Here is an 18,917-nt window from a genome sequence, read left to right on the forward strand (position 1 = left end):
GAGAGAGAGAGAGAGAGAGAGAGAGAGAGAGAGAGACAGGCAGGCAGACAGACAGACAGAGAGAGACAGAGAGACAGAGAGACAGAGACAGAGAGAGACAGAGACAGAGACAGAGACAGAGACAGAGACAGATAGACAGACAAAGAGTCAGAAGCAGAGAACACTTTACCAGGATGGGGGAGATGTAAGGCAAAATTAAGCATCAGGATTGTAGATGAATGTAAAAACCTGATCTTTTTCTCTTTGAATTTCTCATAACATTTTCTTTGGATTTCCCACTGATCCTCATATTATAATTTCACATTTTAATTTGCATAATAGTTATTTGTGTGGATGTTTTATCTCTTTTTCTCCCTTCTACATTTGATTATAAGTTCATTGTAAGCTCACTTAACTTCTCTTTAACTCTCTTGTATTTTCCTTCTTTCTCTTTGAATTGATGTCTACTTTAGTTGATTAATAAAAGAAATATATTTGTGGAGGCTTGTGAGCTATGAGTGGATGCTAATACTCCCCTCACAAAATGCCTTCTCCTTAGGGTAGTGTTCAAGGGTACAACCACTTGAGGGGGGCTCCAGGTACAACATAAACATTTCATATAAAGTATCTCTAGTGTTACATGAAGTAGATCTTAAGATATTATTTGTAATCATTATTAATAAATATCGAGTTGCCAAAATTTTCATTGTAAGAATTTAGAAGGTTTTTGGATTATTTGGATGGCCCAATTCTGTTTTCATAAGTGCCCAAGGAAATTTAATTTCCCTGCAAGTAGAAACATTCACTCCATGGCTACAAAGTTTTATTCCAATTAGTAAGTACTTAATGAGTATTTTGGCATAATTTTGTTGATGAAAATTTAAGATTTTCAATTTCAACAAATATTTTTTTAAGTGGTCACTGTATGCAGAGTTACATTGGGTAGATGAACTTGTTCATGGTACTCTGGGTATACCAGATATATTCTGGTGTTGACATCATAATCAAATATTCAACTTGACCAATGGAGGAGTCTCATCCAGACATATTCTAATTTGATTGGTGGGGTCCACTTACCTAAAGGATTGGTATTAACTTGCTAAAAATCTTCCACAAGTGCAGTTTCAACTGTGCCATAAACTAGGAAAAGCACAGTGTTTGAAAGGACCTATTTGGTGTTGCCATGGAAACACCAGGAAGATTATAAGAACTTCCCTCTACAACTGTTCCATAAAATCTCTCAACTATAGGTTGCTGATTGGGAGCACCTTCAGAGACAGGGAAATTGGAGTTCTGGGGTACTTACATAGGAATCACATTTGGGGATTATCCAAGACACAACTGACCCAGAAGTGAGGGCATACACCTTAGAATGCCACTTAAGTGGTTTTCTTCTCTCATTGCTATAGCTTTTCCGTTGTCCAATATTTTACTGCCCCAACAATTTCGAGTCATTGGAGTACTCCTCCTTCCCAAGATACAGATCACAAGCTATCTGCACTGCCCATCCTATGTCACACTTGCTCATGTCTTCCTATGGTCTTTCACAGATTATTTCCCTATTATGCTGGACAACTTTTTTTTCCTCATTCTCTTGACTTTATATGAGTAACAATGGAGTATGTGGGCCACCCATTTAATATCTTTTATTCTCTCCATATAATTATTTTTTTCATATATTATTCTCATGTAGTCTCTTATGCTAGTTCTTCTATGTAATTCCTCATTTGGAATACTTTGCACTCCCCTGCAACCACTGTGATAACTTTGGATTAACGTATGGTTAACATTGAATGCAGGATAGATTTTATGTAACCTGACAAAAACCTCAGAATGTGCTCATACTTGAACCCTTGACTCTTAAGAAAGTCCTCTTCAGGTTCAGTGAATAGAGCACCAGCCCTGGAGTCAGGAGGACCTGAGTTCAAATCTAGCCCCTTACTGGGTGACCTTGGGCAAGTCACTTAACTCCAATTGCTCTGCCTTCCCCTCTCCAAAAAGACAAAAAAAAAGTCTTCTTCTCCTTTCTTGAATTGTGTCAACTTTCCCCTTTTGATCTGTCCTATATTCCCTCAAATATTTTATGTACCTAATCAATAGGACTCACCGTATTAAGGAAAGGGCAGATCCATTTACTCCTCGTGGTTCCTTTTAGGGATCATGTAGCTGTTTAGGCCTTTGTTCAGGTACCACATGAAGCTTGGAGGCTCTGTTTTTGCTCACAGGGTACTTCTCATGTTCATGCACTCTTGACCACGCACCCAGGGAGTTGTCCATGAATAAAGAGGGCTTCCTCATGTGCATGCTACACTTGTAATTGCTTATTTTTAAGTCCGTGTGCTTTAAGATTTCTACATAAAGAAGTTCTGATATTCTACCTTGTGTTGTACAATAGAAGAAGCCCTAGGGAGATAGGTCATAGGATCAGGGGATTTAGAAGGGCCCTCAGAGGTCATCTGGTCCAATCTTCTCATGTTAGAGATTAGAAAACTGAGACCTAGAGGGTTTAGCAAGTTGCCCAAGGTCATACTGGCAGTGTGAGCAGTTAGGTGGTACAGTGGAGAGAGTGCCAGGCCTAAAGTCCAGAAGACTCGTCTTCCTGAGTTCAAATCTGGCTTCAGACACTTATTAAGCTGTGTAACCCTGGGCAAGTCATTTAACCCTGTTTACCTCAGTTCCTCATCTGTAAAATGAGGCAGAGAAGGAAATGGCAGCCCACTCTAGTATCTTTACTAAGAAAACCCCAAATGAGATCACAAAGAATTGGACATGACTGAAAAGTGACTCAACAAGAAGAATAACACATATTGACTGTGTGTAAATAAGTGTTGGATCCAAGATCTGACCTGGGGCTCTGATTCCAAATTCCCTGAAAAGGATAGGCCAGGAATCAGTTTTTATAGTCTTTGGAGGAGAAATAGGTTTTTTTTTTAAGCAAACATTCCAAGGAAAGAGAATGTAATGTCTGAATCTTCTCTGAACCTAAGCCTGATTGCTACTATGCCTTTTATTTTTGGGTAAGCAAATCATTGGTTGTAGAGTTACAGCTACAAGAGACTTTGGAAGGCCATCAAGTTCAAACCCTGTATTTTACTGACAAGGAAATTGAGTCACGGAGAGGTTAAATGATCTTCCCAGGGTCAAATAGCTAGTAAGAATATGAGACAGGATTTGGACCTAAAGCTCCCTTACTCCAAGTCCTGGTACCAATTTTTCCTTGCGGGAGCAGCAAGGAAACTCTAGAGATACCCTTGATCATATTCTGCTAGAGAATTTGGTGTTAGTGATAAATCACCGTGGAACTCTAGAATGGATAACTTGTCTGTCTCAAATTCTCATCAGTTTGTAAACAGGATACACAGTCTAAATGGGGCTGCATTTGTACTTTTTTTTTGTTGAGGAATGAATTTTTCTCCCCTTCTGAAGTTTGATGTCCCCCATCTTTTCAACACTTATAGAATCAAAGAACATTAGAGCAAGAGGGATCCTTAGAGATGAACACTTAGTCTGAGTCTTTGTTTTAATAAATCAGGAAATTGAAAATTACAGAGGGAAGATGACCTGCTAGGGGGTCACTCAGGTAGTAAGTTTCAGAGCAGGGATTCAAGCCCAGGCCTTCTTATTCCAATATTATATATAGTAATATGTCTTTCCAATATAATAGATGCTCTCAGTGCTAAGTATCTCCACACTATTTCTTTTAGCAGATGCTCAGATGGATGTCTCACTCCTCCTGACCCTAAGTAAGACTCTTATTATCCATTTTTTGAGTGAATAAATCACAGATCACAGACTCAGAGCTGGAAAGGACCTCGGAAGGCCATCAAATCCAAATTCCATTTTTTCTTTACAGATAAAGAAACTGAGGCAGAAACAGAGAGGTTAAGTGACCAGTCCAAAGTCATACAGCTAGTAACTTTCTGAGGCAGGATTTGATCCCAGGTCTTTCTGACTCCAACTTCAATTCCATAAATTATTCATGTTCTTCAGGATAATAATAACACCAAGAATAATGAAAACAACAGTGACAACAACAATGACTGACCAGGTATAGTTTGAAAAGCATGCTGGATGTAGAGTCAGAGAACAGGTTTCAAATTCTGCTACTTGCTATCTACATGACCTCAGGCTCATCTTTTCTGGTCCTGTTTCCTCCTCTGAAAAATGAGGGCAATAGATTAGCTGGCCTCCAAGAAAATCCAAGCTATGATTTTATGATATATATTTTGTTCTCTAAACTTTGCAAAGAAATTGAGTTATATCATCTCATTTTGAACCTCACAGAAATCTTACAAGGTGAAGGTACACATCTTATTTTATATATGAGAAAATTGAGGCTCAGAGAAATTGACTTGCCCATGATCCCATAAGCTACTAAGTCTTAGTGACGGGATTTTTAATCCAGCCAGATTTGTGTAGTGGCTTCAGAGCCAACCAGGAGGATGTGAGTTCAAGACTTCTGACACATACTGTCTGTGTGATTCTGGGCATCAATGTCTTGGTGCTCTAGGCAATTCTCTAAGACTCAACATGATTGAGGAAGGGATAACCTGAATTGGTAGAGGGAAGTTTCCTATATAAATGAAATCACAGGTCCAGTCCTATGTCTCTGTCTCCATTCCTTTTTCTCTATTTCTATCTCTTCCATTGAGTTCAGGTCTCTAGGATGGAAAATTGACTCTTTGGGGCCAGAGGGAGGTTGGGGATGGAGGTTTGGAGAGAGAGTCACAATATTAACTCTCTTCTACTTCATCTTTTATCTTAGCCTCAAAGACAAAGCTCATACACCTCTACCCCAGATATAGGATGAAGCATAGATTTAGGAGGTTGCAAAGCAAAGAGGAATCCATTCTAAGGACCCAATGCCAACTCTGTTGGCTTTTCCTCCCCCACTCTGCCCGCCAGAGACTTGGGCGACTGTTGATGTTTCTTTATGTTGTTTTTCATATAAACAGAGAAATTGACACTTGCATCTGTCTGCCTAGTAAAATGACTGTCATCAATCATTATCCCTGCCTAATAGCATTACCTTGTTAATAACAAACAGCCCATACAAAAGACTTGGGCTTTTTAATGTGGTTAAAACCTGGCTGGTGGCCACTGTGGCCCGGAGCTGAAATCTTGTTAACTCTCATAAGCTAGGCTGGGCTCTAGAAGTGAAGGGGAAGCCTTGGGGAAAAATACAGAGGGAACTGTTCCCATCATAGGGTTTCAGTAGATGGTGCTCTTTCCTCTGAATTTACAAGGAAGATTGTTTGTGCAGTTTGAGTTAAGAGGACAACATGCTGGAGGTGGAAACGTTTGGAGACAAGACATGAAATGGGGACCTGCTTGCTAATCGATCAAAAGCCAGATTTCACCCCAGGCTTCAGCTTGTACTCATTTGAATTTTGTGCAATGATTAGTTTTAAGGGTAGATTTTAAAAAATGTAGCAGATATTTATATAGTTAGTTTCAATTAGGAAGTTGAGCTCTTTCTGCCTTGGTTTGAATACTTGAAGCATCCCGGATACTCAGAGATACATATGTATGTGTATACATATGTGTGTAATATGCATATATAATATATATTGTATAATATACAAAATATATGTGTATACATATGTGTATAAACATACATATATATATCCCTTAAATGATACATGCATTTAGATCAATATCTTTATCTTTGTCCCTACCTCTGTCTTGGATTTCCAGCTCAGTCTCTGCCTCTGTCTTTATCGCTATCTCTGTCCTAATTATCTCTTTCTATCTCTTAACTCTGTGTCTCTGCTTTAGTCTTTATCCCTTTCTCTGTCTCTATTTTTGTCTCTCTGTCATCTCTGCCCCTCTGTCTCTTTGTCTGTGGCTGTGCCTCCATCTGTTTCTCTGTCTCATTTTCTCTGTCTCTGTCTGTCTGTCTTTCTAATAGAGTAGAAGGAATATTGGACTGGACTTCTGGATTCTGTCTCTGTCTCTGTGTCTGCCTGTCTCTGTCTCTTTGCCTCTGTCTCCCTCTGTCTCTCTTTCTCTGCTTGTCTCTCTTTCTCCATCTCTGTTCCTATGTCTCTCTGTCTCTATCTCTTTGTCTTTTTGCCTCTGTGTCTCTATCTGTCTTTCTCTGCCTCTATCTCTGTGACTGCCTGTCTCTGTGTCTGTTTATCTGTCTCTCTAATAGAGTGGAAGGAATATTAGATTAGACCCCTGGGTTTTGTCTCTGTCCATGTATATGTTTGTTTCTGTCTTTCTCTTTTTCTTTCTGTCTCTCTTGGTCTCTGTCTTTCGGTTCTGTCTCTCTGTCTCTCTAGCTCTGTCTCTCTCTGTCTCTCACCTCTGTCTCTGTCTTTCTGTCTCTGTCTCCCTCTCGTAGAGGGGAAGGAGTATTAGAACCCTGGGTTCTTATCCCAGCTCTGCCATGAATTAGCAGTATGAATTTTGCCCTGTCACTGCCCCATTTCCTCATCTCTAAGATACAGGATTTGGAGTCAGTGCTTTCTAAAGTTCCCTTCAGCTCTGATGGTCTACGATTCTAAATTCCCTTGCAATTCTGAATTCCCTTTTTAGCAATAAAGGTCCAGTCACATTTCAGTTCTGGAGGATTCTTGTTCAGCTGAGGCTTAGAAGGGTTATAACCAATCAATTTAGGAGTAAGCCGCATAGAGGGATGGCTGTCTTGTGCTCCTCTACTTACGACATCTTGGCTTCAAGGCTGAAGTGGACTTTGAAGGCTTTAGCTCCCGCCTCTGACACATACTGGCTTTGTCACTACAGCCAAGTTGCTTAACTGCTCAGTTCTTTGGGCAGCTTTCTAGGGCTGTAAGTTGTAGAATGTGCCTTGGGAGAGGAAATTTCCTCACCAGGAGTTCCCTATCCTAATGACATCATAGGTCCTGTCCCTGTCCCTACCTGGTGACAAATGTGTGGCTTAGCCAGGTAAGAGGATCACTTTGAAGGCACCCCTAAACACATGTGAGGTAGCATGGTTCAGGGGACAGACTGCTAGACTTGGAATTGGAAGACCTGTGTTAGAGTCTCGCCTTTGCCATTGTAATAATAGCTAGCATTTATTAAAAGCTTCAAGGACTGTGAAGCATTTTACGGATATGATCTCCTTTTGTCCTCATGACCTTGGGAGGTAAGGACTATAATTTACCCCATTTCATAGATGAGGAAACTGAGGCAGAGGTGGTAAGCATTTGACTTCCTGACTCCAGCTCTAGCCAGAGTGTTCGCCATCTGCTTAATTTACTTTTTGTGTGACCTTGGATAAGTCATTTTTTACCTCTCAGGTTCTCACTTTTCTTATTTGTGAAATGATGGTGTTCGGTTCTAAATCTGTGATCCTAGAAACTTATGAATATAGGTTTCTCCTAAATATGAGACAAATTTGAATGGAAAAAAATGTACACACACACACGAATGGCCTCATTTACACAGTACTTTGCAAAATCATTTACATATATCTCCTATGATCCTCACCACAATCCTGTAAGGCATGTACTATTTTTATTCCCATTTTACAGCTGAAGAATTAGTCTCAAAGTGTTTAAATGATTTGCCCAGGGTCACATAGCTAGTAATTGTCTGAGGTAGGATTTGAACCCAGGTCTCCCTGCTTTCAAGAATGGAAAGAGGTGCCCATTGTCCATTGTGCCAGTGTCCATTCTGGTTGCAGAATCTAGAAGACCTTCTGTATGGTTAACTTTCTATTGAAAGGCAATATATGAAAGCAATAAAAACATACTATAAGGGAGTATTGCCTAACTGTGAATAAATTTTATTTTCCTAAAAAATGCCCTTGCAGGACCATATAGATTTGCTCTTCAGGAATCAATGCATAATCCTGAGTGATCTAGCCTGTTTTAATTCATTCATTTATTTTTGTGAAAAGGGGTTTTGTCTTAACCACATGCTCTTTCCCTGATGGCTTTCTTAGATCGAGGCTTTGGCAGTTTGTCTGAAAAAAGACCTGAGGGTATATTAGTTGACTGTAAACTCAATATGAATGACAAGTGTAATATGGCAGCTTAGAGAGTGAAGGTGACCTTGGGTATGTTAAGAGAGGTATAGCTTCTAGGAAGACAGAGATGATGGTCCTACAACACTATGTTTGGGTAGTGTCCTCTCAGGACTATTGTGTTCAGTTCTAGACACCACATTTTAGGAAGGATTTTGATAAACTGGGGAGAAGCAATAGGTATCACACCTTATGCATATAACCAAGGAAATGGAGATACTTTGCCTGGGGGGAAAATGCTCATGGAGAAATGAGATAGTTGTTTTCAAGTACTCATCAAATGGAAAGAGGAATTTTTTGTTTGTTTATTTGACTCCAGGGGCCAAATATGAACTATTACAGGATTTGCAGAAAGGCAAGTCTAGGCTTGATATTAGGAAAAAAATTTCTTAACAATTAGTCCAAAGTAAAATTAGCAATTATACCTAGCAAGAAGTAAGATTGTGATACAAATTTGTGGCAGAAAATTGGACTGTTTTTCTGTCAGAGATTACTTGGCTTCATTCAGATAAAGGGGGATATGCATGATTTATGCTGTAGCAGGAAAGTACAATCTATTTACCTGACTGGCCATCGGGCCTTACAAGCCTTCCTCAACCAATAAACAATAAATCAATTTATAATGAGAAAAAGCCTGAGCCTTTTGACCCTGGAAACAGGCTCAGTACCCCACGTTGTAAGAATGAACTGAGTCTGGGGATCTTAGCTAAATCCCCAGTGGACAATGGTCATAATCTCAAATCCATTAAATGTAATTTCAACATCATTTAGCCCAGCTGTCAGTCTCTGGCTCATTCGTGCTCACAAATTGAGCTTCCGAGACGATCAAATCACCTTCTTTCTAAACATGTCACCTTCACATCAGGCTGAAGGTCACTAGGCAGGAGGCCCAGGGGAGCTTGCATTGTGTCTCTTTGTACCCCTCTCCTGACCTTCTGCTCAAAAGGCGAATTCAGTTTGCAGAGGCAGGCCTGCATAAGCTTCTCCAGTAAGTGCAAATATTGACTTGGAAGAGAAAAACAAAATAATGTATGAACACAGAGTTTTCACTATCTGCTATATTCCCCATGTGACTTTTCTATTTGAAGTCCTGATGGGGAAGTGAGGGATGGGGGAGAGAAGGGTGGTGGAGAAACATTAATATCTAATACCCCTTGTTAAAATGAAATATAGTGAAATACTGAAGTCAGTTTTAAAGTTATATAAGGGGAAAAATGCAGCCTTTCACGGAAAAGTCGAGCCATCTGTAAATTGTTTCTTTAGCAGTCAATGCACAAGGATTTTTAAATGAGAAGTTTATTTATATAAGGTCTGAGTCACTGATTGGCTGATCTCAAGGGCAGCCTTTTCCCCTGCAAGAAGGAATGGCTTGATCCTGAAGGTGGGAGTCCATCCCAGATGTCCCAACAGGACTCTGTGGCTTACACGGTACACACATTGGTTTCTTTCTGTTGCTTTCCCCCTTCTGCTGCTTTTCATTCGCCATTGTTCTCCAAATAGCCTGACCAGCTGTAGCATGTTCCATTGCCATGTGTTGAGTATTTTCTCCACCAAGACCCACAATGGAAGGCTGACATCATGTGCCCTGAAGTTCACTTTTGGGGAATGTTTAATCATTCAATTTAGTTCTACAGGCATTTCTGAGCATCTTATTTTGTGCCAAGCACCAAGGTGCAGAATACAAAGATGAGAAAGATATATATATATATATATATATATATGTATATATATAATGTATACATACATCTTTTTTAGGAGGGTATATGGGCATATGAATACATATGTGAGTGTGTGTATACATGTGTACAGGTAAACATAGACAGATGGTACAGGACCAATTGAATAGAAAGGATGATACTTAATGGTGAAATTAAGAGGTGAGAGAGTAATATAAAGAGAGGAGATGGGGAGAGATAGAAGGCAGTAAAATATCTCATATAGAAGAGGCAAGGGAAAACTGTTACAATGGAGGGGAAGGACAGGAAGGCAAAAGGGAATGAATCAATCTTATTCTCAATGAATTTGGCTTAGAGAGGGAATGACATACACACTAAATAAGGTATCTCACCTTACAGGAGAGTAGGGGGAAAGGGGATGAGCAGGGGAAGATGGAAGGGAGGGCAGTTTGGGGGAGAGGGAAGTTGGAAGCACCCAGTTTTGAAAAGGGGCAGGATCAAAGTAGAGAATAGAACAAGTGGGGGGTGGGATGGGATGGAGGGAAGTATAGTCAGTCTTTCACAATATATCCACTATGGAAATGTTTTGTATAGCTACACATGTACAACCTATATTGAATTGCTTATCTTCCCAGTAAGGGTGGGTGATGAGGGAGGTAGGGAAAGAATCTAGAATTCAAAGGTTTAAAATCAAATGTTTAATATATATATGTATATATATGTATGTAATCATTATTTTACATGTAACTGTGAAATAAGATATATAGGCGCTGAAGCATAGAGATCTACCATGCCCTACTGGAAAGTTGGGGGAGGGATGGGGGAAGATATAGGAGAGAGCAGATTGGGGAAGGGGATATTCAGTGGGATCACTATTTTGGGGTGGTGGGTAGGGGAAAATGGGGAGAAAATCTGTAACTCAAAAGCTTGTGGAAATGAATGATGTAAACTAAAAAATAAAAAAAAAAACTACAAAAAAACCCCCAAACCCCAAAACAAAGATGAAAAGTAGTCCCTGACCTCAAGAACCTTCCATTCTAATGAGGGGATGCAGTGTGTCAATAGCTAAGTAAACACTAGATAACATGAAAATTGAGAGAACCAGGGTTCTCTCATATGTTGGAGCCAGTTAGTACTTCCTTGCAGATGTTTAAATTTTCATTGTGAGCACATACACTGCAGCAAAGATAGGGGCTATAAATCAGGGCTTTATTTACTGCCTTTTTGATTATCTAGAGTGACTTTAGACAACTAGGTGGTACAGTTGATAGAGTACTGTGACTACAGTCAGGAAGACTTATCTTCCCGAGTTCAAATCCAGCCTCAGACACGTACTAGCTGTGTGACCCTCAACAAGTCACATAACCCTGTTTGCCTCAACTTCCTCATTTGTAAAAATGATCTGGAGAAGGAAATGACAATCCACTGCAGAATCTTTGTCAAGAAAACCCCAAATGGGTTCACGAAGAGTCAGATAACGACTGAAAAAATGATGGAACAAAGACTTTAAAAAGTGATGGAGGAGGGCAGCTAGGTGGCATAGTGAATAGAGCACTGGCCCTGGAGTCATTTGACCTGAGTTCAAATCTGACCTCAGACACTTTAACACAAAACTAGCTGTGTGACTTTGGGCAAGTCATTTAACCCCAATTGCCCTACCTTCCCCCCTCCAAAAAAAAAAAAAGGAAAAAAAATGATGGAGGAAATGTTTAAAAAAAATGCAGATTAAACTTAAAAGCCTGTTGAACTTTGGGAAGAACTGATTGTTAAACATTTACTAGCACCTCCCTTGCAGAGAATGCTAAATTAGTTGAGAACATTAAGAGGCCTTACCTGAGCTGAAAGAAGGATTCTCAAAGAAGAAAAGAGTGAATTTTGGGTGGGGGTAGGGAGATGTAGTATATGTAAAGGCATGGAAGTGAGTGATAGAATATTGAATCTGAGAAACAATAAGACTAGTTTGGCTGAAACCTAGAGTGCAGGAAGGGGGATAAAGTGAAACAAATCTGGAAAGGTAGCTGGAGACAGACTGTGAAGGCTTTAAATGCTAGACAAAGTTCATATTTTGCCCCTAGAGGCATCAATGTCTGTTCAAGCTTATTTGTTCTTGAGGAAAGGTATTTTGGCAGGGGCTGAAGAGGATAGAGACTTGAGGCAGGGAGACCTAATAGGAGGCTACTTTTGTTGCTGTTCACCCTTTGTTTTCAAAGAGGACCAGTGACATCACAAAGGGATGTCTTGACTTGTATGTGAATTGAAGTGATGCAGAGTTGCACAAAGTTGTCAACCTCATTCTCTCTTCCAGGCATGGAAGTCCAGTGGCAAGACAAAATTCAAGATGACTGGTGATGACCCAGGATGCAGTTGATGACCTTGACTTCTTCCAGGTCTGACCAAGCTCTAAGTACACCACAGCGCTTGCTTCAGCTGCCTTCATGGTTGGTGGAACAAATTGTTCTCATCTGGCCATTCTTATGAGGATGTTTTCACGTTTTTGGGGTGGAACACCCCCCCCCCCATCCCAATTCACTTATGGGTTGGCTACTGTAACAGTCCAGGGAAAGAAATAATCAAGGCCTGAACAAAGATGGTGGCAGAATGAGTGAAAAGAAGGGGATGGATGAGAGATGTTGAAGTAGACACAACTTGGCAAAACTACTGAGGAGATAAGGTGACCCTAAGGTTGTGGACCTGGGTGACTAGACAGTGATATTCTCATGGTTGTTCTGGTATGGTTGCTGTCCTTCATTCTTGAAGAGGACCACAATGACATCACTATGCTAGAGTCAAGTTTCAATGTATCTGACTGTGGTTAATCATTCTCATAGGAAATCTATGAAGGCCAGGAAGGCCAAGTTTGGTTGAAAAGATAATGTATTGGGGTGGCTAGGTGGCACAGTGAATAGAGCACTGGCCCTGGGGCCAGAAGGACCTGAGTTCAAATCCGGTCTCAGACACTTGATCACACTTACTAGCTGTGTGACCTTGGAGAAATCACTTAACCCCGATTGCCCTGCCTTCCCCCTCCAAAATGCAAAAAAAAAAAAAAAAGAAAAAGAAAAGATAATGTATTACATTGAAAATATATAGTTTGAGATATCTCTGGAACATCCAGACAGAGATGCTCATTTAACTTAATTGAATATTCAGTATTTCCTTTTGTTTTACCAAGTTCTTTCTGGGATGCTGACATCTCAACAAGTGGTAGAATACTGTGAAAAGGGAAGCACTTGCCATTGCTAAAAAAAGTAAATTTCTTGTTAAAGGGAAAAAGTGTCTAGGAAAGATCATCTAGGTATCTGTGTGGTGAGCCCTTCTGGAACAAGGGAAGACATGTCTTTATATTAATGTTCAAACCAAAACAAAGTGTAGGCTGGGTAAGATGACCTCAAGTGTTGGACATCTTTCTGAGTGTGAGCCCCCAACACACAGTCATTGGTATATAGATTTTGAAAAATTGCCATCAGCACTTTTCTTTTGCTATGAAAGCATTACAGATGGAAAACACATATTTTTCTAACTAAAAGTAATGAGCTTTATTCTCCAGGGCACATAAAAGTCACAAAGGGCTGGGTAGGCATTTATTAGGCTGATTTAAACACTGGCACACAAGCCCTACACACGCTATACCATAAGGGAATATAAGTCACCTTTCCTCTCTGTGCATTGCTGCTCTCCTCCACCTAGAGAATAAGGAAGTCTTGTGCAAATCTCCCCTAGTCACAGCAATCTGCCATTAGTAACAGCAACGAGGTATAGTGGAAAATGCACTGAATTTAGAGTAAGAAAGATAAGATGGACTGTGTTTAACTTCTGGTCTTGTTTACCTTCATTTTCACTCTCAGAGCCTCAGGTTCTTTTTCTGTATAATGACAAGGTTGGATTAGATGATCTCTAAAGTTCCTTCCAGTTCCTAGTTTTATCAACCAACATTCATTCATTGCCGTCTGTTATCTGGGGCTTCTTTCTACTCCCAAAATACCTGCATCTGTGCCCTTATAGGTTCATGGATAATTAGACTGGAAGTGGCCTTAGAGATAATTGAGACAAAGTCCTTCTTTTTACCTATAATGATCCAGAGGCCCAGAGAGATAAGTGACTTGTCAAAGGTCACACAACTGATTGGTAGCAGAGAAGGGAGTTAGCCCTAGTCTCCTTACTCCTATTCCAAGGCTTTTCCACTATACCATGTCTTTGGCTGAGTATTGTACAGTCTAATTATTCAGTTTCTGCTTCTTTGAGGTCCAGTTTTTGATCTTGGTGAAGCTTTTAGGATACTTTCCATAGTCATTGATTGATATCTCTGAGGAAAGCTTGGGAAATTCCTCTTGAGCTTGGCTGAGCTGGTTCTTTTTGCATAGTCTTTACCCTTAATATCCAAGTAAGGGAGACTTCCTTTGCAGATCACCATCCCCCAGACCCATTGCATCCTCATCTCTTTGCAATGTCTTGGTCAGAATTCAGAACTTAGCACAAACCTAGGAATAAAGTCTTTGTGTTCTCACACAATAAGCCATCCCTGCCTTTCCTTCCAAGGGGAGAGTCATTGCTTTTGTTGTTGTTCAGTCATTTTTGAACTGTGTTCAACTCTTTGTGATCCCATTTGGGGTGTTCTTGGTAAAGATACAAAAAAGCACTTTGCTATTTCCTTCTCCAGGTAATTTTACAGATGAAGGAAACTGGGACAAATTGAGTTAAGTGACTTGTCCAGGGTCACACATCTAGGAGGTGTCTGAAACCAGATTTGAACTCAAGTCTTCCTGATTCCAGGCCTGGCACTCTATCTACTGCGGCACTTAGCTATCCAAGGACATTGCTACTGGATTTATACTCAGCCAGGTCACAGAAACTCCACTGGTATCTTTACTATGCCCTTAAGATAGAATTGGGTTATTCCCCCAAAGTATTACACCTTGGTTGGTGAGGGTAGAGGTTGCAAAAAATTTTTAATCTTGTTCCCTTATAAGTAAAAATTTGTTGAATGTATACCCCTAACATGTATATATTTACATTAAAAAATCATATATGTTAATAGAAAAGATAATGTGCAATAGAGATAATTACATGCTTTATAATACGTATAAAAATAGACATTAAAAAGATTGAAAAAATACTTTTTGATTCTAAAGTCCCTAGGGAACCATTGGAGTTTATTAAGTAGTTGATTGACATGGTAATACCTGAGCTTTTGGAAAATTACTTTGGCATCTGATGGAGGATGGATTGAAGAAAGGAGACTGCAGCAGAGAGACCAGTGGTGAGGTTATCATAATAGTTTAGGTCAGAGTGAATGAGGCTCTGAAGGATGGAGGTGGTTATGGGAATAGAGAAGAGGAAAGAGAGACATGGAGGTAGAAATGACAAGATCTGCCAACTGATTATATACGTTGGATGAGACTATGGAGGTGAAGATGATGTCTTCACTGTGAATGTTGGTGACTGGAAAGATGGTGGCACCCTCAACATATGCAAGTTTAAAAGAGGGGTTTGCTAAGGCAGAAAAATAATGAAATAGTGTCTATAATCTATAGCAACTCATTCATGCCTGATGATTCTTTGTGATTCACTCTCTCTCATCCTAAGTGAAAAAAGGAAAGGAAGTGGGGTTCTTGATCTAGGGCAAGGAGCCTCCTCTCTTGAGGGGCATCTGTTGTAGTCATGAGGTCATCTGGCGGTCAAGGAGTGCTTGTGATTAAGGAGAAGAGGGGTTGAATTTTCCCAGTGTCACCTACAGAGCTGCCACTGTAGATACCTGGGGACTGGCTAGTTTACAATTTTATAGCCCTTTGGGCATAGTTCCAAATTGAGGCACATTGTTAAAATCTGAATCTCAACCTTTAAAGTCAACATCAGTGAGTAGCTGAAAAACAGAATACAAGATGTCAGCCAAGTTTTGTGCCATAAATTCTAGGATAGATATCTTTATTGCATCTACAATATTTGCCACCATGGACATGACATGCAGTACCACCGTCTAAAACCCCTTGGCACTTCTAGAAGAGATGTCTTCCCTGGAAAGAAACATGCATTTGAGGGAATGGGTTGGCTAGCATGTCCATCTCAGCATTAAAAGAAAGCCACACAGACAATAAAAATAAGAAAAATAGAAGCAGTACTTCACATGAATATCATGTTTTAAGGGCTGCAGAGCATTGTCCTAGTAACAATGGTGTCTGCTGAATGATACCATTTCCTCAGCAGACTAAATTATCATAGCTGGTCATTTCTTGATTTCCTGCTCTGGTTTATCTCACCAAAAGTGCTGCTTTGAATTTCTGACTATACCTTTGGTTTTTGTCCCAGACTTCCACATAGGCCTGATTTTAGCCACTGAAAATACTTTGCTTTGTTTTCAGTTTATTTCTGTCATTTCAGTCCTGACTATGACAAGCACATTGCTATATATTTGTGGACTTTCCTTTGCTTTGGTCTATCTTAGCCCTGCTCCCCTCAGAGGGCTGATAAAGCAATTCTCTGAGCAACCCAAGTAAGATATGCTAATGAATGACTCTGCTAACAGAGTCAAATGTCTTGATGAGTCCACGAACCCAATATATGCATTGCTAGGTCAGCTTCAGTCCAGGGTATTCTATCATATCTTTTACTCTATGAGCATCAGGAAAACTGTCTTGATTTCTGGGGAAAACATCAGTGTCACTGAGCTGTGTGACTACTCTGGCTGTGATTTGTTTTGATGAGATCCTTGATAGTTAATTATCACATAGTTTGTATACGTATAACTGCTGTGTATTGGAGGTTTGGTGATGTTGTCTTTTCTTCTATCTGTAGTTAAATAATTGATAGCAATGGGGCAGGGAGGTGGTGCCATAGTGTACAGAGAGCCTGCCTGGAGTCAGGAAGATTCATCTGCCTGAGTGACCCTGGGTAAGTCCCTTAACCCTGTCTGACAATTTCCTCATCTGTAAAAGAGGGATGATATAGTATCTACTTCTCAGGGTCAGTTCTACAGGATCAGTAAGGATCAAATGAGATAATAATTGTAAAATGCTTAGCCCAATGCCTAGTGATAGAATCCTGATGAAGTTTTCCCTAGCCCCAGTATTCTAACTTTCTTATGGGACTCACTGAACAAAAGTCATGTCCAGATTTAACCACACAATTCAGCTTTAACCACACCACAGGCCCCCAGACTCAATACAGCTACTGCCCCTATCTAGCTACTGCTCTGCCTCCCCCAAATATCCTGACTTCCTCATATATGCCTCACCAGGACAACAGGTGTGTCCATGGAATTATATTACTCATAGAAACAGCAGGTTTGTCCATGTGGTGGGATCCCAACCACTGTCTCTAGCTAGCCACTACCTCCAGATCCATACCTCATATTTCTCACAGAAGCAACAAGTGTGTTCATGCACTCAGCCATAACCACATCCATCTAATTTCAGACAGGACTACAATAGTCTGCCAATCAGAAAGCCCCACCAGCAGGATGCCTAAGTAGGATGTGGACCCCAAAACAATAGAAGTAACTTTCCCCAAGTGTGCATCTGTGCAGTAAATAGCAAAAGTTGTCCTTTGGGTGAATTTATGACATAGAAAGGCTTATTATAATATCATTATCATATATACAAGTTCCCCCACAAAGGTTTTTCTGTATGCATTGTGGGTAATTGCATGTACAGTTTCACCGAGGCTGAGACCCCTCCTTCATTACTCAATCCCTTAACAACCCACTCCTGCCTTTTTCATATTCATAATTTCTGTTGTGTAGTCAACATTATTACCCTATAAATTTGCTTATGTTATCTTACTAAGTTTCTGGTTCTTCTTGGAACTTGGCCAGTTGGAGGTGTCATTCCCAATAAATGTCTATACTTGGATTAGAGTTGGTCTGACTCTGAATTCCTTGAGATAGTCCCACCACAACATATCATAAAACCGCAATGATTTTGGCATCCTTGGATGGACAGAATCTTAGACTCTGACTCCCTCTTCACATAGAACAGAGTCTCTGATTGGGATCCCCACTAATCCAATGGTTAGCCTATCTTTTCCCTTTCTCTTAGCTGGGAGGTCCTTCAAGCACATAGGAAGCCTTGACTGGATTGTCTGGGCCCTAGCACCCAGGGCCCTTGTAGCCTGGAAAATTCCCTCTAGACAGAGTACACTCTGTTTGGAAATTTCATGGGGAGTTCTTTCTGAACTCTTTCCACCCCCTGCCCCCCTTCTTAATCCGTTCTGGTGGGATGCCACTGCAGAGATGAATGTGGTGTTAGGGGGGATTTCCTTAGGCTTACTGGTGTTCAGTCCCAGCTTCCATCTCACAGGACTACTAAACTGTAATAGAGACTGGTCTCAATATAATCTAGAGGACCAAGAAAAGTTATCTCTATCTGTGCTTTCTGTTTGTATTTGTCTGCTTGGTGTCTGTAAAAAAAATATCTCTGAGTCTTCCACCTTGTAAGATTTAAGATGCAACCAACCAGAAAAGAAAAACTTCTGACAACTGTACCTAGACTGGAAAGATTGAGGAGCATCTCTTAAAGAAAAAAGTTGTTTGTGTTAAAACTTTCTCTCTCTACTCTCCCCCCTTCTTTCCCCCTCTCTTTGTTTCTCCTTCTCTCTCTCTCTCCATTCTTGGACTCTGACCAAGTTCTGGATGTGGAGGGACAGACAGAAAAAAGAGGAAGGGGGAATATTTCTCCCCTCAGATCTAAGAGAAGCGGGGTCACTTCATTGATCAAAGAAAAGCAGATTTCAAGGCTGCATTTTTGAATAAGACTAACATGTAACTCTTTTCTGGGTCACAGAAAGAGAAAAAGTTTGTGTGACAGCATTAAAATCCTAACCCCAGATTCTGCGTAATACCATTCAGAATATAGATTCAGGTAATTGAATTCATTCTGGTTATTTTTCTCCCTGTTGTCCTGGCTCTCACCAGGCTAACACTATAGTGAAAAGTTAGAACAGCTAAAAATATCTTACCATATTCTGTCATTCTCCCCTCAAAGAGCAGATTCTGTTAATCTCTTTTACCCAGATTAGAGTAAGAAAATAGAGTACTGGAGAATGGTAGGGAATTTGATTCATCCTCCTCTACCTGGAGAAAGGAAGGAGGGGGGTAGGCACAGCAACTACAGTGGGGCCCCCACTGGTAACACCTGCCACAATCTCTCAGGGTTGCTCCTAAAAACCTGAAGAAGAGTATCCCTTCTGACCATCCCCATGTTTGGTTCAAGTGTCCATTTGGGGGTGGGGGGTTTAGCCCAGAGTTGAGTGCTACACTGACTCATTGGTCCTAG

General features: G+C 40.4%; 1 long non-coding RNA gene across 2 annotated transcripts in view; it reads left to right on the forward strand.

Moving 5' to 3' along the window:
- The window catches only part of LOC138168952 (uncharacterized), a 327,150-nt gene that overhangs the window by 156,255 nt on the left and 151,978 nt on the right, over positions 1-18,917 (forward strand). For both annotated transcript variants that reach the window (XR_011170239.1, XR_011170240.1), the window contains one exon: positions 11,957-12,038. This is a non-coding gene — a long non-coding RNA (uncharacterized lncRNA). The remainder of the gene's footprint in view (positions 1-11,956; positions 12,039-18,917) is intronic.

Source organism: Petaurus breviceps, unplaced genomic scaffold (genome assembly GCF_028583685.1).
Source record: "Petaurus breviceps papuanus isolate PSGF00001 unplaced genomic scaffold, PetGlider_PUasm1.0 37, whole genome shotgun sequence".
In the NCBI taxonomy this organism is placed as follows: Eukaryota; Metazoa; Chordata; class Mammalia; order Diprotodontia; family Petauridae; genus Petaurus; species Petaurus breviceps.